The sequence below is a fragment of the Staurois parvus genome, unplaced genomic scaffold (assembly GCF_062004578.1).
Source record: "Staurois parvus isolate SC_StPar_1 unplaced genomic scaffold, SC_StPar_1.0 ptg001065l, whole genome shotgun sequence".
NCBI classification, from domain to species: Eukaryota; Metazoa; Chordata; class Amphibia; order Anura; family Ranidae; genus Staurois; species Staurois parvus.
This window is the reverse complement of record NW_028318861.1, coordinates 2,000,294-2,026,500: the sequence shown is the minus strand read 5'-3', so window position 1 is coordinate 2,026,500 and position 26,207 is coordinate 2,000,294. Positions and strand designations below refer to the sequence as shown.

At 41.6% G+C, this 26,207-nt stretch overlaps 1 protein-coding gene across 1 annotated transcript in view; it reads left to right on the top strand.

Moving 5' to 3' along the window:
- SERINC5 (serine incorporator 5) overlaps positions 1–26,207 on the top strand; it is a 112,987-nt gene that overhangs the window by 25,030 nt on the left and 61,750 nt on the right. The window lies entirely within an intron of this gene.

Here is a 26,207-nt window from a genome sequence, read left to right as displayed (position 1 = left end):
CTGGTGCAGTTTGCGTTTTGTCTGTTTTGCAGTGCTTTTTGCAAACGTGTTTTTGATGTGGTTTTTGATGTGTTTTGCGTTTCTTGAATTTTTTTTGCCAACTTGATTCTGGGCAGATTTATGATGTATGACTTGATGCGTTTTCAATGCATTTCAGGTCTGGTTCACACCAGTGCAGTCTGCGTTTTTTTGTCTGTTTTGCAGTGTTTTTTGCATTGTTGCAAACGTGTTTTTGATGCATTTTGCGTTTCTTGAATTTTTTTGGCAACTTGATGCTTAGCAGATTAGAAATGCAAAAAACGTTAGTTTTTTTTTATGCGTTTTCAATGCATTTCAGGTCTGGTTCATACCAGTGCAGTTTGTGTTTTTTCTGTTTTGCAGTGCTTTTTGCAGTGTGTTTTGCATTTTTGCAAACGTGTTTTGACATGTTTTTTGATGCGTTTTGTTTTTCTTGAATGTTTTTTTGCAGACTTGATGCTGGGCAGATTACAAAAAAGCAAAACATGTATATTTTCAATGCATTTCAGGTCTGGTTCACAGCAATGCAGTACGTGTGTTTTTGATGCACTTTGCAATTTTTTTTTTTTTTTTACCAGTTTGTGGCTGAGCGGATTAAAAATGCATGTGTTTTCTGCAGCATCTCCATTGAAGCCTATTGAACCAAAAACACAACGTTTTTGCTTTAAAAAAAAAAAAAAAGTCCCTGACCGTTTCCAAAAATGCAGCAGCTCAAAAAAGCATAGATGAAGTGAGTATCGCCCATAAGAAACCATGTTAAATGGACTGTAATACATTTCTGCAAAAAGAACTAAAAATGCATTGGCGCAAGCCAGGCCTCAATGGGGAGGTGCATTTTTTTTTTTTTTTTAACTGCCAAATATGCAGCAAAAATGCGACAAGCAGGATTTTTAACACCACAAGGAAAGTACAACGGACCAATGTGAAGACCTACATTGAATATAACAAGATGCATTTTTCTTGAGCTTTTCTTTCACTTTTTTTTTTTTTTTTTTTTATACAAAAGTGTTTCAAAAACTGCTCCATGTGAAAGCAGCCTATTGGCCGAAAAAGGTGCTGAAAATAAATTCATATTCATTTAAATTTGTGATATTAATTAAAAAGAATATAATACAATTACTGTATATATAAAAAGTGAATAAAATTTTTTTAAAAAACTGTCCGTTTTTGGCCAAATGCCTCCTGAATTTTCAGTTTTTGGTCGAGAATTTTCATTTCAGTGCACCCCTTTATATTTACAAGTCGGCCTTAAGCAATGGCAGCGGCCAATAGGGTCCATTTTTATGTGGTATGTATGTAAACGTTGGCACAGACTTTACACACATGCTGTGCCCAGACAAATGTTCCAGTTCAGTACATGTAATTGAGGCCTTAGGGTGCTTTCACACTGCTCCTTTGTAAAAGCACATATGCATTTTTTGTGTGCTTTTTGCTGCGTTTTCTTGAATCCAGATTCTAATCTTGCACCTGTGAAACCTGGATATGTGACTCAAACAGACCATAAACGTGCTCTGGATGCACTTGCGATGCGTTTTCCATTTATTTCAATGGAGAGGTGCATATTTGGTGCACCAGAAATGCAGCATGCAGGACTTATAAACCCCCAATGGTGTGAAGAGTTCTTAAGATTTAAAGAAATCCATTTTTCATGCATTTTTCTTCCGCTTTTTTTTTTTTTTTTTACCACAAAAATGCATAAATAGTTCATTGTGAAAGGGCCCTTAGTCATGCATTGTGGTGAATCTGCTATGTGTGGTAGGACTGTAAACAATCTTGGACTTGACAGTATGGCAGATATTGGGCTTGTATGTACAGTATGTCCTGTACATGGGTTCTTCATGAGTCTGTGATAATATGAATGAGACGCTGAAGGAGTATTTTGCCCTCTGTGCGTTGTGAACATGACCCGTACAAATGTAATAACACAGTCCCACCTCCAGACATCTGCGTCTTCCTGTCTGAGGCCATGGGAAACTATGCTCAATAACAATGATGAGAGAATGTAACAAGAGAAATATCATGTAACTGAACATCCCACAACCGCTTTTCATTCACCCGCTTTCTCGAGGTTGTTGCAGAGTATCAGATGTGGCCTCTTTGTATATTGAGTATATTGTGTTGTGGCGTCAGGCCGCGAATAATCACAGAATACGTCTTTTCTCAGCAGGGACAGGTGTAGCGTACAGGCGCCAGCAGTTAGCATGTGCAACTCAACGGCAGACGGTAGCTGTGCGCACATATATATGCAAATCCGAGTGGCTACGTGAGTGCAGAGCCATATGCATCTCCCCGAAAGTAGACTGCCTGAATACGGCCCTGTACGCACATAGCCTCTCAGATTTGTGTATATACAGTCATGGCCAAAAATATTGGCACCCCTGCACTTTTGTCAAATAATGCACCACTTTGCCCAGAAGATTGTTGCAACTACATATGTTTAGGCATTCTCATGTTTATTCCTTTTTTGTTTTGGTTTTTTTTTGGTATGATACAAAAAAAAGTGGAGAAACAAAAAGGCAAATCTGACACACTCCACGCAATACGCCAAAAATGGACTGGACAAAATGATTGGCATCCTCAATTTATTATTTGGTAGCACACCCCTTGGAAAAAAAAACCTGAAATCAGTGGCTTTCTGTAACCATCAATTTGTTTCTTACACTTGTCTACTGGGATTTTGTACCACTCTTCTTTTGCCAATTGCTCCAGGTCTCTCAGAGTGGAAGGGTACCTTTTCTCAACTGCTGTTTTGAGATGTCTCCACAGGTGCTCTATGGGATTGAGATCTGGACTCAGTTCAGTACTCAGCGCTTTGTCTGAAACCAGTTCTGGGTGCTTTTTGAAGTGTGCTTTGCTGGAAGACCCATGACCTCTGACAGACCCAACTTTCTGATACTGGGCCCTACATTGCACCCCAGAATTCTTTGGTAGTCTTCAGATTCCATAATGCCATGCACACGGTCAGGACATCCAGTACCTGAAGCAGCAAAGCAACCCCAAAACATCAGTGAACCTCCATCATGTTTGACTGTAGGGACTGTATTCTTTTCTTTAAAGCCCTCATTTCTTTTTCTGAAAACAGTAGGATGATGGGCTTTACCAAAAAGCTATAATTTAGTTTCATCTGTCCACAGCACATTCTCCCAAAAGGATTTTGGCTTCCTCAGGTAAGTTTTGGCAATCCCCAATATGGCTTTTTTATGTTTCTGTGTAAGCAGTGGGGTCCTCCTGGGTCTCCTACCATAGCATCTCTTTTCATTCACATGGCGACTTATAATGCGAGCTGACACAGTTGTACCTTGTGCCTGAAGGTCAGCTTGAGTTTGTCTGGAAGTTGATCAAGGTTCTTTAGCCATCATTCAAACAATCCTTAGTTGCAATCTTTGATCAGTTTTTCTCTTTCGTCCACGTCCAGGGATATTGGTTACAGTGTCATGGGCTGTAAACTTCTTGACAATGTTGTGCACAGTGGACACAGGAACATTAAGATTTCTGGAGATGGACTTGTAACCTGAAGATTATCCATGCTTTTACACAATTCTTTGCTGCTCTTTCTCTTCTCCATGCTCTATGTGGTACACAGAGACAAACCACAGAAGGGTTGTCAATTTTTCACCATTTTAACCAGTTGCCGGTGTGATTTCTATATTGTTAGCATCTGTTAATTGATACAGGTGAGTTTAATTACAAATTACAGGAGCATCACAAACTTGGAATTCAATTATTTCTTAAAATTTTGAGAACATTTTTGGGATTTTGCATGGAGCGTATCAGATCTGGCTTTTTGTTTCTCCACTTTTTTGTGTCATACCAATACAAACAAAAGAAAAAAACATGAGAATGCCTAAACATTTGTAATTGCAACAATGTTCTGGGTGAAGTGGTGCCAATGTCTGACAGAAAGGGAGGAGTGCCAATATTTTTGGTCATGACTGTATGCATACAGCTGTCATTGCTTTGTACATGCTGACTGGTGGTGCCTGTACACTGCACCTGTCACTCCTGGCACAGAAAATACATGTTTTCTACACACTACTGCCATTTGTGCACATGAAGCTTATGGGGCCTAGCTTCACACAGGCTCAGTGTACAGAAAGACATTTACAACATTTGCACTGAGGTTCAAGTAGCTTTCCTGAAGCACCATATGGAGAGAAATGTGTAGGCTGACACTGCTGACCTCTCCTGAAAATGCTAGCAGCTTGGCTGCCATGCTGATGCTTTGGCTTTACTTGCCGCGTGATTGCTGCAAGTCTGTGATTCAAAAGTATTGAAGACCCAGAAACTAGCATTTTCAGAAACACATCAGCAATGGTAGCCGACATTTATTTTCTGATATTGTTTTTAAAAGCATCTCTCAGCTCCAGTCTAAGCCTCATTCTCATAGACATACTACATACTATAGGCCATTTCTGCCTGCATAGGGATGCACAGGAGTTCCATGCATCCCCATTCAGGTAGTTTCATTTATGTCACTTGGAATGCAGCTGATGCATGGACATGGCCACTGCTGTCAATTTGACATCTGTGTGGGTGCTGGTGTGCGTCTCCAAACACACACTGTCCACGTTCTGGGCTGTGCACCCACGCTGGTACGACTGTCAAATTGCGAGCAGTGGCTGTGTCCCAGTTGACATCAATGGGACTGCCTGCATTGAGATGCATGGATCACCTGTGCATCCCTGTATGGGCAAACACGGCACTCGCACAGGTGTCCGCTATATAGCATTCCTGTGTAAATGAGACCTATGACTTCATTCACACCTCTGCAGTTGGCTGTTGATCAATTTCTGCGGTGCGTTTTTACACACACGTTTTTGACACTGATGCGTTTTGCGGTTTTTATGCTTTTTATTCATGTTATAGGGGAAATATATTTGCTGTTGGGAAGATTAAAATACACAAAACGCATCACATAATTTTCTGCAGTGTGTTTACAAAGTCTATTGAACCAAAAACGCACCGTGTTGCATTTAAAAAAATAGGCTCTGACCTATTCCAAAAATGCAGCGGCTGAATAACGCATAGATGTAAATGTGTCCTAAAGGAAACCATGTTAAATGGACTGTAGTGCGATTCTGCAAAATGCATTAAAAAATGTATTGCTGTGAACCAGGCCTAAGAGTGTTGAAATGGCAATGTAAAAATACGTTAACAGAATTTAGCAGGCCTGCAGCTAGTGTCAGGGTGTGACCCTGAAAAATAAAATGGTGGCTGCTGCAATTTTTTTATGTTTTTTAAATTGGCTGCTGCAAATTTTTTTTTTACACAACATTTGCACAGCCATTTATCAATTGCAAATTTCAGGAAAAAATACCCTTAAATTGATTTAACACTCAATTTTCTGGTAAAATATAAAAGAAGTTGCATCGAGTACACACAGTGGTTATAAAAAGTCTACACACCCCTGTTAAAATGTCAGGTTTCTGTGATGTTAAAAAAATGGGACAGATAAATAATTTTACTTTTTCCACCTTTAATGTGACCTATAAACTGTACAACTCAGTTGAACAACAAACTGAAATCTTTTAGGTGGAGGGAAGTAAAAATAAAAAAACTAAAATAATATGGTTGCATAAGTGTGCACACCCTTAAACTAATACTTTGTTGAAGCACCTTTTGATTTGATTCCAGCACTCAGTCTTTTTGGGTATGAGTCTATCAGCATGGCACATCTTGACTTAGCAATATTTGCCCACTCTTCCTTGTAAAAACACTCCAAATCTGTCAGAATGTGAGGGCATCTCCTGTGCACAGCCCTCTTCAGATTTCTGATCGGATTCAGGTCTGGGCTCTGGCTGGGCCATTCCAAAACTAATCATCTTTTGGTGAAGCCATTCCTTTGTTGATTTGGATGTATGCTTTGGGTCATTGTCATGCTGAAAGATGAAGTTCCTCAAATCCCTCTTGTATTGAACTGTATTGTCTCCCGTTATATTGTAAAGCGCTGAGCAAACTGTTGGCGCTATATAAATCCTGTATAATAATGTTCAGCTTTCTAGCAGAAGCTTGAAGGTTTTGTGCAAATATTGACTGGTATTTGGAACTGTTCAGAATTCCCTCTACCTTGACTAAGACCCCAGTTCCAGCTGAAGAAAAACAGCCCCAAAGCATGATGCTGCCACCACCATGCTTCACTGTGGGTATGGTGTTCTTTTGGTGATGTGCAGTGTTGTTTTTGTGTCACTCATATCTTATGGAATTATGGCCAAAACGTTTAATCTTGGTTTCATCAGACCATAACACATTTTCCCACATGCTTTTGGGAGACTTCAGATGTGTTTTTGCTAAATTTATCCAGGCTTGGATGTTTTTTTTCGTTAGAAAAGGCTTCCATCTTGCCACTCTACCCCATAGCCCAGACATATGAAGAATATGGAGATTGTGGTCACATGTACCACACAGCCAGTACTTGCCAGATATTCCTGCAGCTCTTTTAATGTTGCTGTAGGCCTCTTGGCAGCCTCCCAGTTTTCTTGTCTTTTCATTAATTTTGGAGGGACGTCCAGTTCTTTGTAATGTCATTGTTGTGCCATATTTTCTCCACTTGATGATGACTGTCTTCACTGTGTTCCATGGTATATCCAATGCTTTGGAAATTCTTTTGTACCCTTCTCCTGACTGATACCTTTTAACATTGAGATCCCTCTGATGCTTTGGAAGCTCTCTGCGGACCTTAAGTTTTGCTGTAGGATGCGACTAAGAAAATGTCAGGAAAGACCTACTAGAGCAGCTGAACTTTTATTTGGGGTTTATCTGTGGCACTTTAAATTATGGCATCTGTGTACTGACTCCTATTTAACATGATTTTGAATGTGATTGCTTAATTCTGAACACCGCTACATCCCCAGTTATAAGAGGGTGTGCACACTTGCGCAACCACATTATTTTAGTTTTTTATGTTTACTTCCCTCCCCCCTAAAAGATTTGTTTGTTTTTCAATTGAATTGTACAGTTTATAGGTCACATTAAAGGTGGAAAAGTTCTGCAATGATTCTTTGTCTTTTTTTTACATCACAGAATCCTGACATTCTAACAGCGGTGTGTAGACTTTTTATATCCACTGTATATCTGCGTTCCTCCACACCCTGACACTAGCTGCTGGCCTGCTAAATTCTGTTAACCTATATTTACATTTTCATTTGTGTTCAACACTCTTAGGCCTGGTTCACACCAATGCGTTTTTTAGTGCATTTTGCAGAATCAGTCCATTTTACACGGTTTCCTATGGGCACATTTACATCTATTCACATCTACATCACAGAAAACAGACATGTTAACAGGGGTGTGTAGACTTTTTATATCCACTGTATACAGCTTTTCAAAATAGGTTTTTTATCAGTATGTACCACACTTTCTAGCTGATTTAATCATTGCTAGACGGCTGGCTGGCTGTGGCATCAATGCTTTATCAATCCGGGACCTGGAAGTGGCATGCAGATAGGGAAAGTCTGAGGAATGTCGGAAGTCCTGATCTGCATACATGTTGTAGGCCTGTGCCTCAGAAAATAAGAGCCATTGGACCAGTGTGCCAGTTTGGGAAGGGGAGGTGAGCAGCACCCTTCTCTATGTCCCCCTAGTGCAGGTTTTACTGCTCATGCTGCCACACCCCATATGACAAGCGGGGTGCCGAGAGTCGGAGAATTCAGGGGAAGCCACATGGAGTCCAGATGTGGAAACCAGGAAGTGGCGGCTGCGCTGTGAAGGCAGAGATCTGTATAAGAGACCAAATAGGCAGCTGCTGTTCAAGGTGTTCATAGGGATCTATTTAAAAAATGTTTTGCACAAAACTCACCCAAGATTCACAATAGGATTCAGTTGTGAAAGTTGTGTGAAAACATTTATAAATAGCCCTCTCAGTGCTCGGTTCCTGTTATAGACAGACCAGTGGATGCTGGTGGTAATAGGCCATGCATAACAATGAGAAATAATGAGGTCCAGACTGTTAGGCCTCCATCACACAGGCATCCTGCAGTGTACGGCCATGTTTGCCAGCACATGTGTTCCCTGCATTCCTGTGCAGGGAGTCCCATTCATTCTCATCCATTCAGCTGTTAAATTAGGAATAGCATGTGTCCATTCATGAGCGGTGTCCCATTTGAAATGAATGGGGCTGCCTGCATGGGGAAGCATGGAATACCTGTGCATCCCTGAGTGTGCAAACGCAGCCCTCACACTGGCATTCGCTGTAGTACACCCATATGAAAGAGGCCTTATTTTACCATTGCAGCCTGCTCCCGTCACTGGGAGAGATTTACAGCAGTGTGGGGAAATGAACAAAATGACCCTGTCACCACAGTCACTATAAGGCCTCATGCGCTCAGGACGTTTTACAAACACTCCTTCTCTTGGCAGCAGCATTTTGGTAGAAAAAAACGCCTGATGCCTGTCAAAGTGTCAAGCGCTTTGGTGTTTATTCATTTCATTGGCCACAATAATAATTCAGGCCATTGATATGAATTAACGCTCAAGCTCTAAACTCGCCTAGCATTAACAAGCATTTGGATGCGTTTTTAGACTCATTTACACACGGCAAGTGTTTTTTTTTCTGCCAAAAAACTGCTCCTTTAGGACTCGCTGGCCCTGGGTTTTTTTTTCCCTGCCCGTAAACACTACTGCTACTAAAAGCTTCTAAAAGTCTGTGTGAATGGACACAGAGGATAACATGGGGGGCCATTTGTAAGCAGTACAAAAACCCTGATACCCCTAAAATTGGCTGCAAAAACACCCTGTGTGCATGAGGCCTTAGAGCCTGTTTACACCACAAGCAGTGCCTTTTTTTTTTTTTTTTTTTCCTGCATTAAAAAATCATGGAAAGTAGGCAGTGTTCCTGTGCTTTTCAGTTCCAGGAAAAGAAGTACAACATGCTGCTTTTTTCCTGAACAGAACTGTACTGGAATGCAGTAAAAAGCTTTAAAAAGACATCAAAAAGGCCCCATGCCCCAGTACAGTGAAAAAACAGGAAAAGGAATCAAAGGTAAAGCATTGAATGAAAGTAAAGATTTTGCAATTGAAATGACCCAAAAAAGGAGAAAAAACCCATCTGGAACACATCCAGAAATGCATTCAAAACACCCTGGAATGCAAAAAAAAGCACATACAGAAACACATCCGGAATAGATCTGGAGGATGTTTTTGTTGTGTGAACAGGCCCTTGGTCCTAGTACTGCCTGTAAAAAAACAAAGAAAAAAAGTAATATGCTTAAAAAAACACAACTTCTCCACTCTGTAGCTGCTGTATGTATTCTGTGCTTCCAGGTGTGTAGAATACTTGCTCTCTCACCAGCCACTGTGGTTCCTCCTGCTGGCTCATAAGTCTTTACAGGAAGTAAAAGCCAGCAGGAGGAGCCACCTAGGCCGCATGGACACAGCAGCTCGTCCTAATTTGACAGGTGTGTGGATGAATGGCTCTAAATGTAGACAATGTGCTGCCGTGGCTGCTCACCCACACCTGCACACCAAATCAGGATGAACTGTGTCCATGCAGCCACTACATCCCCATACACCTACATGGGCTGCCTGTGCACAGGACCCAGCAGCTCGAGCCACTTAAAAAAAAATATGACCTTTTCATGATCTATGGGCCTCAACGCCCATGTGACTGAGGCTTAGACCCTCTGTCAAGTTTTTATTGCTGTCTGTGTCCCCATAGAACAGGAAGTAAAGAAAATATTATATATTCCCTGCTCTTTCTAAATACAGACTGAAAATGTTTGTCCATAAATATACTTTGTTGTCTAATAAGTGCAGAGGATTAAAAAAAAAATTTACCCACGACCAAGTTTTTGCTTTGCTTTAGCAATTCCCCCTTTGTACGGCGATATTAAACATTTCTGCAGCTTCACTTTAGTGTTTTCTAACTATGAGTTCAATGACTGGTATGTTTAATCCACAGCTGCAAATTTGGTCTTATCTCCTCTGTGACTCAGGGTGCGACCTTGAATTTCTCATATCTCCCACTCAAAACAAAGAGGCCTGTACAGAGGAGAGGATGAAACTTGAGAACAGGACATTATCCGGAATAGAAAGTGACTAGCATTGTCCGATAAGAGGGGAATTGCTTACTTTGGACATTTTGAATGGTTACAAACCCTGCATGATTGCCTTTGTGTATTGCCATAGTCAGCTTGTGGTCATATTCACAATTATACAAATATATATAACCCGGGCTGTGCTGTGCGACTACACTAGCTACACTTGCTTCTGCGATCCACACCTCACTTCCATCCCACCCATTTTTTACATCACATACGGGCACTCAGAATAGATGTGAGGGGCAGAGTAGTGGGAAAGCAGCACGCCAGAACAAGCAGGGAAAGTACTGCATGAGCTATTCGTTAGGGAAGGGCAGAACAGTCATTTTAAAGAAAAGTTGCATTATACTGCAGGAGCAGATTATTATTATATTATTATACAGTGTTTATATAGCGCCAAAAGGTTTGCTCAGCGCTGTACATTAGCGAGGGGGACAGTACATGAAACAATACAATATACGAGGGGTTCGAGGGCCCTGCTCTTTCAAGCTTACAATCTAGGGGATAAAAGGGGGATGCTGGCAGCTTGGCACAGAGGACATTTCAGGGTCTATACTGGGTCATACATGTTAGCCACTTTCTGATCTCTGTTGTATGTACTTCTAACCTGTGAACTCTGCATTAGTTACACCTGGCCTGTGAACTTTGTTTTACTTACTCCTGACCTCTGCACTCTACTTACTCCTGACCTCTGAGCTCTACTTACTACTGGCCTGTAAATTCTGCATTACTTTCTACTGACCTGTGAACTCTGAATTAATTCCTTCTGGCCTGTGAACTTTGTTCTACTTACTCCTGACCTCTGCACTCTACTTACTCTTGACCTCTGAGCTCTACTTACTACCGGCCTGTAAATTCTGCGTTCCTTTCTACTGACCTGTGAACTCTGCATTACTACTTGTGACGAACGCAGGATCGCTGCCACCAATATGCGATGATCCCATGATCACTGTCACCAATATGTGATGACCGCGGCGTCAGACCCCAGCCCTTCTCACTAAACTCGTGACCGAAGAACTAGCCAATCTAAAACCGCGAAGTCACGTGCGTAACAATGCCAAACCTAGCTGTACCCTGCACAACGATTTTCCAGCTAATTGGACCACAATCTATGTACCGGCAGCCTGAGCGATTGTTACTGGGTCAGGTTAATTACGCAATTACCCATCACACTGTCACCACCTCCTTTTTGTACAGAGAAAGAGGAAACTCGGCTATACCAGCAATAACACTATAATGATTGAGATAATCATCTGCCTAACACAGTCACCGCAGGCCGGTTATACAGAGGGTTAAGCAAACACAGTAGCGCTCTTTTTAGAGGCAGGAATTCGTAAATTGCAAATAAGAGCTATAGAAACAGTTCAACACTTTCAAAAGGAAAGATTTATTACTGAAAGTCAAAAAAGGGGTGCAATACAAATATTTACAGAAAAAAGATGTAACCATTATATATATATATATATATATAAATATACAGAGAACAACAGCACAGCAAAGAGATAACAGGGAGCGGTTAAAGGGTTAAAGTACTTGCCAAAGTCCTGGGTTAGCAGATCAAGTTTCAGAGCGAAAGGGTACAGGTCTCCCCAGGTGGTATTGATGTTAAATGGGAGAATTCTTCAACTTCCTCTTCTTAGGCCTGACTGACCAATTTGTAGTTCCACAGCAGGGGTGTCTCTGGAGTCAAGGACCAATACCTCGTTTAGGGCGTGGACCTAAACTAGAGCCAAAATGTCTCATAACTCATATTTTGCTCATAACTTTTCCTATGCACAAGTGACATTCCACCCGCGGGTAGATTATTATGCAGACACGCCTGAGGATTGATTAGATATGAATTATGAAATTCTACACTGAATGGTTCACGAGATCTACTTTTCTGCTTCCCTATGTATTCGAGACACGGCGAGTGACCTATCAAACTGTTCACCTCCTCTTGGCCAATCTGACGGTGTGCCTGGTTTTTTTGTAAGTCTCTCATATTCCAAGATATGAGACAAAGGGGAAAAATGGATTTTTAAAAGTGTTAGCTGTTCCCGCCTTCCTTGGGATGTCTTTGAACTCCTGGGAAGGCTTGCTGTAGTTTTTACAAGGTGCTACATTTTACAGGTTCTTTGGACAGTGAGGCCCCAGCTCCCTTGGGGGTCCTACAGCTCATAGCCCCCATGCTGGGCTCTGGCCTGTGACACTTTTAACACACACGCTGCCATATGTCACTGTGCCTCTCAGAGAGGGAGGGGGAAAGTATGAGGGGAGAAAATGGAGATTCTTAACAAAATGGAGGCTGCGTCCTACCTCTGGTGTGCACGTTCGTGACACTACTGACCTGTGAACTCTGCATTACTACTTACCTGTGAATTCTGCATTATTTTTTACTGACCTGTGAACTCTGCGTTACTTTCAACTGATCTCTGAACTCTGTATTTCTTAGTGCTGACCACTGCACTTTACATTACATAGAATTTAAATCTGAACTATGTGTTACTTACACCTCTATGATGTCTACTTCTCTGACAAGCTGCACCCAGCCAGGCTAAAAAAGCAAAACTCAGCCAGCCAACCAGAGGGAAGAACTTTGTCCGGCCAACTGGGCCACAGCTCTGTCTTGCCAACCGGGCCAGAATTCAGGCAAGCCTTTGATTTCTTTGATTACTCCCATGTTGTTCAGATAGATCTCCTCCTAAGGTTGCCTACCCCTGCACTAATGGAATTATTACATAAATAGTTTCAACTAATGTGGAACTCTTGCCAAAACATTTTTAGGATTTAGTGTGTGGGAGATTTAGGGTGCAAGTGTACAATCCAAATGCACATGTTCTTCCGTTTAAAAATGGCTGTGTGTATAAGTGGGTGCTGCAGTGACCGTCGGCTGGAACCGAACAGAATTAGCAAGGGAGGATCACCAATATAGGTCCAACATTAACATATCTTTTGTTTCCAAGGGTGGGAGAGGTCTGAGGTGTGAATTGGTCATTACAATGTGTGACAAGCTTGGTAGGAACATCCTGTGTTCAGTGTTTTGTCCATCTGAGCACCTTGAAAACTCTGCATGCATTTTTCATAATGAATAAAGGCTCTGGACAGCATTGGGAACTGGAAAAGTTAAAAAAAATTGCAAACGCTTATAAACGTGATTTGGCGCTTTTAGCCATGTTTACAAGCGTTTTGCGTTTGAAATGCTGATAAAATCGGCGTCTGAACGCAAGTTTGTTGCATTCAAAAAAAGAATGTAAACGAAGATGTGTACATGAATGCATAGGAAAACATTAGGGTGAGTTCAGGGGCTGCTGAAAAAAATGCTGAACAGCTCCTAAACGTGAGTTTATCAGCCGCAGTGTACATGAGCCCTAACGGGGACACAGGCAAAAATCTGAATCTGACAGGTGTTCTAATCCCTCTCCATTCAATACAAAAAAAAAAATGTGCAAAGTTTTCACTTCTGTCTGTGACCTCACTGGGGAGATTTTTTTTCCTTCACTTCATGCCCCATGACATCACTATCAGAAGAGAAGATATGGTTGTTACCAGGAAAGGAAGGCAAGGACATCCATAAAAACATTGTCAATATTTCTCTACCCTTGTAATATATAAAGTGTCCCCATCAGAGAGAATTCCCATGACTTCCTGTCCTGGCAGAGGTCTTTACTCTGCTACACTCAACCCGTAACACAATACAATGTTTTAGCTGGAGTTGGGTTTTAATATGAATTGCAAATGTAATTGTACATGAAGTTGCATACAGGTTGATTGATGAGCCATTCCAGAAGACTATTAGATGTAATAGGCTCTAGCGAATATAGATAGCATTGCTTTGAAACTGTGTAACATAATTAAAGAGCATAAATGTATTTAGCTTTATGTACTTATACAGGGTGACCATTATTATTGCCCTTTTGTGTTTGAAGGTCAGGAAATAAGAGGCACTTAATTTAATGAATAGTGGAAATAGCTTATTAGAAATTAGCATTGAAGTTTCCTTTCTCATCCATCGTTTCATGTGTTCTTCATGTATATGAGCATTGGTGTCTAAGTAAAGGCTTCTCCTCCCTATTTAAAGGGAAAAAAAAAGGAATCTTCTGATACATGCGACTGCTGGCCCCATTCACTATAATGACTGGTTGCTGGCGCCAGCAGCTATTCACAGCTCTTTGCACAAATACCTGCGGTGATTACTGATGGATGCACTTTTGTGTGTCTAGCAGCGATCATCTCAAGTAATCGCTGGCAGTGCAGACAGTGGCGTATACCTGTGACCTGCCATTATAGTGAACCGGGCCAGCAGCAGCACCTAGCCATTTAGAGCTGCAGCAGGAATTTGAAGATTTCTGCTGCTACAATTTGCATAGGCCTAACTCATCGCTGTAATTGTAGCCTTACAAAGAAATTGTACAGAGACAACTAATCTTCATATTTGTAAATAACAATATTATAAAACTAAATAAAGAATAATAATAAAAGCAAGAAGCATTGCAAAGCTTCATACGCATGAGGGCCATTGAATGCATCCTCCTACACATGAGCTCCTGGGGCTGGTAATTGGGTAAACATCCAGTCTGCGCCCAAGGGCGTGTATTCTTATGCCTGTGTAGGTTTTAACAAGTACCGGTGTATACCCCCCTTCAGCCATTGATTTCTATTAGCAACTACATTCGCAGTGAGTGCACTCTCAGAACCTTAGGGTGCCATTGACGCATACTGTAAGTGATGGAGCATGGGCATTAAAGACCATTATTTATATATATATATATATATATATATATATATATATATATATATATATATATATATAATCTCAGGGGCGGACTGACCATTTGAAAACTCGGACCCGGGGTTAGTAGGGGGCCCCATGAGATGCCCCTGGTACCTTTTTCATAGGCTTTTGTGAGTTTGGGCAAGGACACAGGGGCTCCATGATCCCCTATTGCCCGGGGGCCCCATGAGTTGTCAGTCCGCCCCTGATATACATACATACATGCATGCATACACATATATATGTGTGTGTGTTACTCAGTCAGCATGCAGTTAAGACCTTTGTATATCCACTTGAAGACCAGGCCTTTTCTGGCACTTTTTGTTCACATGTAACAATCAGTATTTTTTGCTAGTAAAGTTTCTTAAACTCCCCCAAACATTATATATTTTTTTAAAGCAGAGACCCTAGAGAATAAATTGGTGGGTTTTGCAATTTTTTTGTCACGCGGTATTTGCGCAGCAGTTTTTTCAAACGCTCTTCTTTTTGGAAAAATCGTTTTGAAGTTTTATTGTAAAAAAACACAATACATAACCCAAGTTTTTGTAATATATAAAAGATGATGTTATGCTGAGTAAATGGATATCAAAGATGCTTTAAAATTGCTCATGCCCATAGGGAACGCTATAAAAGCCTTTACAGGTTACCACTTTAGATTTGCAGAGAAGATCTGGTGCTAGATTTTCTGCCTATGATTTGACGTTCGTGGCGATAAATCAAATGTGTGGGATGATTGCTGTTTGTGTGCATGCAGGACCAATACTTGTGTTCACTTTTGCGCGCAAGCATGCGGGGACGGGGGCACATTTTTCTTTACTTTTATTAAATTTATTTTACACTTTTTTTTTTTTTTTTTATGTCACAAGGAATGTAAACATTCCTTGCTGCATTGTCTCCCTTTATATTGTTGGCGCTATATAAATCCTGTATAAAGCACAGTGGCTAAATGGTTAGCACTTCCACCTGGCAGTACTAGGGTCCCTCCTCTGCCCTTATGGTGCCGTTTTTTTTTTCTGAATAAACTGGAAGTGATGTAAGGTCATTGCTTCTGGGTTTCTATATCATAGAGCCAAACAAAGCTGATCACTTGTGGATCGAGAATCCCAATGGGACGGGAGATCCCGATAAAGCCACAGACAGTGGGGGATGTCCCCTCCCACTGCTTGTCATTAGCCACTGCGATTGCTATGACAAGAGAGCCAACCGTAAGCTCTAAAAAACGGTATCGGGACGATGCCTGCAGTTGTAGACCTCATCCCAGTATAATGGCTCAAACTGAAGTGGATATGAGAACTTCTCTGGTGATCAAACTTGCATATATTAGTGAATGAGACTCACGTTTTTATTGTATACTTACCCGCAGTTAACCATTCGCCTTTATTGGAGGCACCCATGTATCACGGACTAGGAACACAGCAACCCCTTACAACATGAGAGCAGACAGTACACTTACAATATAAATCAATACAGGAGAACTCATTGGGCCCTGCTCCTTGGAGCTTACTATTCTTAGATAGTAAACTCCAAGGAGCAGGGCCCTCCTAACCCTCTTGTATTGTTGCTGTATTGTCTCCCTTTATATTGTTGGCGCTATATAAATCCTGTATAAAGCACATTGGCTAAATGGTTAGCACTTCCGCCTGGCAGTACTAGGGTCGTTGGTTTGAATCCCAGCCACGGCACCACCTGCCTGGAGTTTGCATGTTCTCCCTGTGCCTGCATGAGTTTCCTCCGGGTACTCCGGTTTCCTCCCACACTCCAAAGATGCTGGTAGGTTAATTGGATACTGTCTAAATTGGCCCTAGTATGTGTATGTGTGAATGTAAGTTAGGGACCTTAGAATGTACGCCCCTTGAGGTTTAGGGACTGATGTGAATGTACAATATATATGTAAAGCACTGCGTAAATTGACGGCGCTATATAAGTGCCTGAAATAAATAAATATAATAAAAATAATCTAAAAGGGATATTTTTTTTCTACTAATAAATGTGCATTAATAGACTCATAATATCTCCCTTGTACCTTTTTTTCTTCTTTTTGTTTTTTCCTCCACAGCATTTAAATATCGTGAATCCAAATTAGCAATTTAAAAAAAAAAGCAAGTATCTGTAAGCATTGAAACCATTACATGAAAGCTATTTTAGGTGTGCAGCTGTCTAAAAGCCTTGAGTCATTCAGACTTCGCAACAGCATGCAGCTGAAGTATATAAAATACTGGAAATTCTCAGACTGTATCCTGCAAAATAGATATAATGCTCTTCATATGTTTTGCAGATAAAAGTTGGGTTCAGAAAGATCAAGGCACAGATATTTATTATGTGTGTTCACCATTGCTTTCACAATGTGTGCTCTGTGTTTTTGGCTCATTTATTCAGTTTTCTGAGCAGCAGCAACATAATAGCTGAATAAATTTCCTAACAAAGCTTATTGTCTAATGGCAGAATGAAAGGATCGTGAAATGCAAATTATATATGTGATTTGATGTGTTCTGTAGGGGTAGACAGTCTTGTATCGTCCTGTATCGCTCACAGTACTGTGTTTTGTCATTTCCTCCTAATGTGCTTGCAAGGTAGTGTGTAGCAATGCAGCATTGTAGGATGATTATCAGAAAACAGGAATTGCTAGCCAAATTGTAGAAATTGGTTTATGGGATTTTGGTGCTTGGATTTTTTGGTGCAGGGTGGTTGTTTGTTGTTTTTTTTTTTTTTTTTTTTGTGCAGATGGTATCTATACAGACTTGTTGGCCGGGGTTCATTTTAATAGTATGGGCCTTATGCACATGGCCGTATGCAGGGCCGGTGCTAGACTATTTTGCACCCTAGGCAAGACCAGGTACTTGCCCCCCCTCCCAAATAAAAAAAACAAAAACATTTTTTTTAAACCAGTAGAAAATATTAAATCAACAAAACCTGAAACTGCTACATTTCTTTTCATTTACAAAAATTAAATGCCAAGATGACTCCAAGGATGGAATTTCCCAGGCAATAGGTGGAGAAAAACATTGTGACAGTAAGCAGCCCAGCCCACACACACACAAAGAGAGAACACCTGAACTGAGTGATCTCACACAGTGACAGATCCGACACAACACACCACCAACAACACTGACACAGATCAGCAGGCACTAGAAGAGCAGGCTGTGGGATTGTGATGATGTCATCATTCACTGAGACATTGCACATGTAATGGATGGCCGGCTGGCCGAGTCACACTCACACAGACACAAGACTTCAGAATCAACCTTCCTCCACAGGTACAGCTCCACCTCCTGCTGATGAATGGGAAGAGAAGGGCTGGAACTCCACAGTGATCATCAGCCGGCTGCAGTAAGGGACTGAGTCTAAGAGGAACACTGGAAGGAGCTGCAGCTCAGCTGCTACACTGGTCCCAGACACTCGGCTTCTTCCCCTCTGCCACCCCTCCCCTCAACTGAAGGATTATTCATGACATGGCAGCATCCCACACAGAGAGTGCTGGCCTGTGCTGTACCCTGGTGCCCCTAGATGGCAGTGCGCCCTAGGCAGCTGCCTAGTTTGCCTAGTGGAAGCATCAGCCCTGGCAGTTTATGCTGAATCTTGCTACCAGTGCCTGTTTGGCCTGGATTGGTTGACCACAGAATATTGCGCATGCTTGGCCTTTTTTTCTTTAATGAATCCAAATGCTGAATATTGGTTGAGAAAAATGGCTACATTGTGTGAGTAACATAATAAAATAATCCTGTTTGAAACCAAAGCCATTCAAATTGAGTGTATGATGCTAAAAAAAACAAGGTTACCATCAGCAAAAACTGAATGGTTTCTAAAAGTATGGTACTGTGTTTTAGTAGGTTGGCAAAAGTCACCAAATGATGTGGGTTTTTTTTGTTTTGTTTTTTTTATGCCAGGGCTTCTTTTTACTGCTTGTCTAACCCTGGACATATTTCTGCAATATTGCGTAGGTCATTACCTTGGTTCTTTGATCGTCCTGTTACTGTAACATTTCAGTACCCTGTCCTTGTTCATTCCAAATTGCTTTTTTTTATCTTTTTTTATCTCTTTTGTCAGGTCTAATTTGTACTGCTTGTTTCTCTTGCTACTAAAACCTTTCATTATCTTGTCCTTGTTGGTTCCAAATAGAACAGATTTAGGCTCCGTTCACGTTGGCTTAAAATTTTTTTAATTTTGAGCGTTTTTAATACTAGCGTTTAGGAGCGTTTAGCAAAAAGTGCTACCAAAAACCCAAACTAGAAGGGTTTTTTTTTTGTTTTGTTTTGTTTTTCTTTTTGCCTCCTGAACTCTCAGCTTAACCCCTTTACGCCGGCCACACAGAAATGTGCGGCCTCCGGTGTCTGGGCCTAGACGCCGAGCGGCCGCACATTTGCGTTCATGTAACAAAAAACATATGTGCTGAGAGCGCTCCCAGCACGCATGTGCGGTACTAACGGAAAGGTCCCAGTACGCTCTTTCGATTGGGACCTTTCCCGATCATGTGACCACCGTGACGACGCATCACGGCGGTCACATGATCCCTAAACGACGCCCCACCCGCCCTGCTTCCCGGCGTCTGAAACTCTTAAAGGGCTGGGAGGCGCCAGTGGGAAGGGGTTAAACACCTCTAGACCACCTAATGTGCATGGACACATAGGATAACATTAGTTGCTTCTACAGGCAAAACGCTAAACTCCTCCTAGGAGCAGCGTTTTTTTAAGCCAGTGTGTCAGCTGAAAACAAGTCACAGGAGTTCAGAATGAACTGGACTTCTGTGATCCACAGGGACGTACAGCCAAAAGAGCTTTGGCTGTACTTCTTCTTTTAAGATCATTCTTTGGCATTATTGGTTTTTATGTTTATTTACTTCATATTCATCTAATCATAAAATAGTATCATATCCGTGTCTATGTCCATCAAATGTGTCCTCCAAGACCAGGCTGCCAGGGTGTTGGTCCATCTGGGGGGGGGGGGGGGGTAGATTTACTAAAACTGGTGTGGTAAGATTCTGTTGCAGCTGTGGATGGTAGCCAATCAGCTACTAACTTCAGCTTGTTCAATAAAGCTTTGACAATAAAACCTGAAAGCTGATTGGTTTCTTTGCAGAGCTGCACCAGATTATGCACCATGCAGTTTTAGTAAATAACCCCCTATATGTATATGAAATGGTGCCATAATATCACTTCATCACTGGAAAACCATTACAGTGTTTAGGAATGATGCCTATATTGCACTCCATGTCTGTGGAGAAAGTAGTTTTGTCTTTTTGTTTCTGTGTGTGGTCACCATTTCTGCTTATGCTGAAGCTTACAAGAACAAACTAGGAAAAAGATCAACTTCTGTAATGTCATGGAAGCTTCCAGTGTTTGGCTAATGGCCATTTGTTATAGTGGAGGGAGTAGGTAAAGCCTTTGTATTTTTCCTATGGGAATAGACAGCAAGATGGCTCTCTGAATATAACCAGACTAAGCAAATTTGCTGGTTTGGCACATATATTGACTGATACAATATGTACTCTGCATTAGACTTGAGTTGTGTAACTAATGAAACAAAAACACTTTATGGAAAGTTACGTAGTTAGTCTGGCTGAAAAAAAGACAAGTCCATCCAGTTCATCCATTTAAAAAAAAAAGTTATAATCCTATACCCACAGTTGATTCAGAGGAAGGCAAAAAACCCAGCAAAGCATGACCCAATTTGCTCCTGCAGGGGAAAAAAAATCCTTCCCCGAGAGGCAATCGGATTTTCCCTGGATCAACTTTACCTATAAATGTTAGATACACAGAATATAACTGGATACTAAGAAACAATCCAGGCCTTTTTTAAAGCAATCCACTGTGCTGGCCAGAACCAACTCTTGAGGGAGTCTATTCTACATTTTCACAGCTCTCACTGTGAAGAAACCTTTCCGTGTTTGGAGATTACATTTCTTTTTCTCCAGACGTAAAGAGTGTCCCCTTGTCCTCTGTGATGACCTCAGGGTGAATAGATCTACGCCGAGTTCACTATATGAACCACTGATGTATTTATACATGTTGATCATATCCCCTCTTAATCTCCCCTTCTCAAGAGAGAATAAATTCAGTTCCTCTAATCTTTCCTCATAGCTGATCTCCTCCATGCCTCGTATCAGTTTGGTTGCCCTTCTCTGTACTTCTGGGGTTGATTTAGATCTCTGTGACTGAATGGCACCTTCTTGATGACGAGGAGCCGATCAAGTGGTATAATTTTGACTCTCAAAGATGAGAACACGTGGAATAAGAAATATCAGTCAGTCAATATATAAATGTGCTTAACAAAAGTAGATCTAGACAATAGACATTAGATCAGCCAATTAGTGTAAGTCGTTATATCCTGCTTCCATGGTAACCTGGTGTGGTGCCGCTGAATTTCTGTAGCTTGTGGTGACAACAGTCATTTCTTTGACCTAGATAGTCGGTTTTCCCCATTGTGCCCTCTTCCTAGCAGATGTCACAGTAATATGGACCTTTAATATATGGGGAAGAGACATACTGAGACGCATCTGCTATACGAAGCTGGAAAAACAGTCATCTAGCAGTGTAGGCTCTTCATTTCTAATGAAGAATCAAACTAATGAAAAAGTAAATTTCCATGGTGTTCGGGAAGTCTGGTTTTCATTATTCATTGGTAATCTACAACAACTAAGAGACTAATGGATATTCCATAATTACACTGTCCTTTGTGATCCATTATTAAAAACCATTTGCTAAGTGCTCAGTAATGGTGGAATTGTGCTAAAATATGGAAACTTTTTTTATTAAAAGTTTTTCATTACACCTTAATTATAAATCTGTGTTTACCTGTCACCTATTGCAAATATAAAAAGCCTCTTAAGTCTGTTAAAAAACATTAAATGTCTTTCAATCTAACTCGTATGTAAGCCACAGGGGCAAGGGGTAGAAGATGGTGGAACTTCTTCCATGTTTTCCACTTACTCATTGGGCGCCAAGTCTGAGTCACATGAGAAGGCTACCCCCGGGGTGGGTTCTTCTGGGATATGGTAAGCACCTGTAATAGGATCACGCTACTTTACACATGGGGTACCTTTTACTCTGTGCCATTTTCATCAATGCCCTGGGACAAGGCTGAGGCCACCCTGGAGGAATATCAACTTTAAGGTGGGCCTCTAGAGCTGAACGTACACTTACACGATAACTGTCCTCCAGTTAACTCTCGGGTCTGCGTGCCTATGTACACCCACTCTGTTGTCTTGCCATTAGGGGAGACATGACGAGCCCTGTCCACATCCACCTGTCCAGCGTTTTCTTCTCCTGGTAGCAGAATGGGGCCCTGTCATGCTCTGTAAGTGCACTTAAAGTGTTCCTAAACCCACAACAGTAAATCAAGTGCAAGAAGTGCCGGTTACTTGCACTGCACTCCTTTAATAACTTCAACTTTTAATAACAAAACAGGCAACAGGCAAAGTTGCCTGTTTCAACACTTTACTTAGAAATGTGAAAAGACCATGTGCATGAGAACAACCCTCAGGCTTGTGTGCTGCCCTGGCATACCTGCAAAAGTCCATGGGTATGAGCAGCGTCCAACAGCTGGTGTCTTCGGGGAAAACCCACAGATTTCTCCATCCTAGCAGCAAAGTGTTAAGCTGGAGTAAGACTAGAGCCCTTGAGCTCCAGACCGCTGTCCGTTTTATGCCTTCAGGATCCGTGGGTCAGACCAAAAATCCCACCAAGAGAAAAACTTGAGAACTAAGGTTAACCCTAACCCTCCTGTCCGGGGCAGCACATAGCTCTAGCTAAATTGCAGCCCGTTTACAAGTATAAATACAGGAATCTGTCTTTTTCGCTTCCTGTATATCAGCAACTAGATGGGGAGCGAGATTGTGCTTTACACAATGGAGCTCATCATCTTTTTCTGCATCATTGGCCTGTCAGCTGGAGGAGAGGAGACTGATGAAGCCAAACTTCACTAGCTATTTTATCCTATAGTCGCCCATCACATAGTTGGATATTCGTACCGTGGTATTGAGAGGGGGCTTGATTTGTGCACATGAAGGATGCTTGCAACAATAAAAATAAGGTACAATATATATGTAGAGTATATCATTAAGATTATATATTTTTCTTCGCCTGGCATTCTGCCTTAAAGAGAAACAAGCAGATATTTTCAATAACCAGAATATCCAACTTTGAATTGTTATGCTGCAGCTTTACCTCTTGGAGATGATATACTAAAGATGGATGCTCCTAAAACAGAGATGTGCTAAAAATGTAGTCTGCATTGCATACTGTATAAGGAGCTCAAGTTCTCTTCCAGTCTGTAGGAAGCATGAGCTTTGCTGCTTGCGGAGCTATAGATCTGCCTCTGGGGGGGTGTTGGACATCTTTCATTGCAGTATGCTGCCACAGGACAGGCTTTTCTACATACAAACATTTGCACTGTTTGGCTGATTGCCACTGACAGTTCAGTTGGGCTTCCAATCCAGTTAGTGTCAGCTGTAACGTTTCACACTCAAACTCTTCAATCCCTATCTCAGGTCAAGACTGCCACCATGCAGACAGATGTGTGCCTACACTGTAAGCCAAAGGAGACTCCAGCCTCAACCTTATTACCCTCCAGATAGAACAGTGAAGGACATGAATATGATCATGCAAGCACCACTGTCAGTGTTGGCTGAGGTGGCTCTGGGCATGTGTTGGAGTTGTGTGATGTTGGGCAGATATCTCCCCATTTGTTGTTCTTGGAGAGATATTTGTACTTCTATGACCAGATTAGGGACCCCTATATAGTCATGAAAAGGGAACTCAAGCACGTTGGGACTAGAACAAGTGTATTTAGCTGGAAAAAAAAATATACATAAATGCAATTGCATAACAAGGTAGTTTAGTTGCAATAATATGACATGATTACATGTGATGTGTATTCATGCTTAGAGCGGCAAGCCCCTTCATGTTGATTCTCCCCTTTCCAAGAGAAAGTTTAAGGCCAGATTTAAAGCCACACGTAGGGGTTCTTCTGCATCCACCGTCAAATACAGAGCTAGTTCAGACAACTCATTGCATGGGTCTGTCCCATTCCTACACTGGAAAATGACAAAATACTAAGAATATGATTGGTGGCTGTGAGTTTCCAGAGACGGTGCATTCTCGGAGTGTTTAATAAATCACGTGAGCCATGTTATACATTGGACAAGAATTACTCCTTGGTATTCTGCTTTCTTTGGGGACCAGTAAGATGCCATTTTGCGTCATACAATGGTCATTACCCCCATTTTGTAACCATGCCAGCCATTTTAAAGATGTCTCCATTATAAGGCCATACATAACAAGTCTGGATGAGTCTAAAACTCGTCTAAGGATTTTTATGTAGGGCGTTTTCAAAGTCATCACCTCAAGACTCAAGGTACATCGCCAAGTAAATCTGCAGACAACAAAAATCACCAGAAGGACCAACACCCTGCCAGCCTTATCTTGGAGGGCACATCTGATGGACATAGACATTGATATAATCCTATTTTATCATTGGATGTATACAAAGTAATTAATTATAATACTCAACGTAAAAGAAAGACCTTAAAAGAGAAGTTGGGGGGGGGGGGGGGTTACTCAAAATCATACTTATCTAGGTGGATGCATCTGTCCCCCAAGGCTCAAAATGTGAGAACTCAGCAATCACATAATCGTTGATCAATGAGTTCTCACAGCTGCTTTGAGTAGAAAGCGGTGAATGTCAGTCGTATTCTTTTGCTTCCGCTGTGTGATGAGACACCTAGCTAACAGGTGGGAAGCCTCACTTTCATCATTCACTGCTTGCGCTTCTAGTAATATGGAGTCATGTCGGAGTTTACTGAGCTTCAAAGAGGGCAAATTGTTGGTGCTGCGTAGCTGGTGCCTCTTTGACTGAAGTTGCCAATATATTTGCCGTGTCACGAGGTACAGTATGAAAGGTTATGACGGTGTATACAGTTTCCAGGAAAACGTCCTCTGATGAACGCAGTCTACTGACTCAGTCAGCGCCAAAGGCTATAGATTTCAGCGCTGATCAGTGTATTCTGACATTGGGAAGTCTTCACAACGTCAGAATACAATAGTTCAGCAGGAAGGACTCCCTCATCTATCTCCAATGTGTGGATGAGGAAATCTGGTTAGTGATTTCATTCCAACTGCTGACTAATGTATGAGCTGCCTTAGACTATTGTCTCTGTAAGGCAGGCCATAGAGGATGCAATTTTCTTTCCTGTAACCATGGGTTCCAGGAATGAAAATCGCTCAATTCCCCCACTAACACAGTGTTGATGGGGGACTCCCTCCCACAGAACTGTTGTGTTCTCCCAGCGAGGGGCTGTCCCTGCCGGGAGAACGCAGTGATTATAGCTACAGGCTATAGCCGCTGGCAGTAATTGCATGTAAATATCCAACATGCTGGTATTATCCAAGTCGATCGATGGATCAACTTTGGTACAATCAGCCTGCCTATAGATGGTTCAAATCTCGGCTGATTCAGCAAGAACTTGAACCATTTATGGCCGGCTTAACACATCCAATTGTAAGACTTACTGTTGCCCTTGTTTGTAACATTTTGTATTTCCCATCAATTTTGTCTCCGTGCCAATAGTCAACAGGACAAATAAAGAGACAGCAAACAAAAAAACTTGACAGGGGTTCTAATCCTTTCCTATTCTAGCTAAGATAAAGAAATAGTTTTGGTTATACAGAAACTAAGACAAGGTGAACATGAGTGTTTTGAAGACCTCCATAGCTCCAGCTTTCTATGGCTGAACAGAATCATAGCCTGATCAGGACTGAGGAAGAATAGGGAGTAGAGATCAGTGAACTCTAATATTGGAAGACTAGGCTGTGCTGAACATTGCCAGGGGCAGGCAGGGTGTCCATTCTCAGAAGCCTGTGTATTGCTAGCCAAACATGCACACAATTTAGAGCCAGTTTAATGTGAGGTCACTTGACAGTATTGTTTTTATTCTTCAGATGCTTGAACAGATTGCAGTCTGCAAATCTAAAACTGGGACACAGGACCTCATTGCTTTATCTTGGTGACTCATTCATGATGGTAGCCTCACCGCCAAACATTATCTTTTCTAACAATATGGGAAGCACCTGTCTTGAAAAAAGCCATGGGCTGTGCCAAGAAAGGAGGACTGTATTTATGGTATATGAATTGTTATAATCCCAGAGGAGATCATTGTAGGTACATTGAATTTAACAAGCAGAGCTTCCTTCCAATTGCCTTCCAGCACCAAGGCTTTTCCTGCTGTCTCCCTATAGTCTTTAATCTTCATCTCCTTCCCTCTCATTCAGACGCACACACCATGGCGGCCACGGACCACGTTTACAAAGTCATGATTTACATTCCTGAGATCCGCAAATGTTTTCTGTAAAATATGAAAGACAAGCGTAGAATGCTGGCGATGTATAAACACAGACTCTGTGATCTTCTTA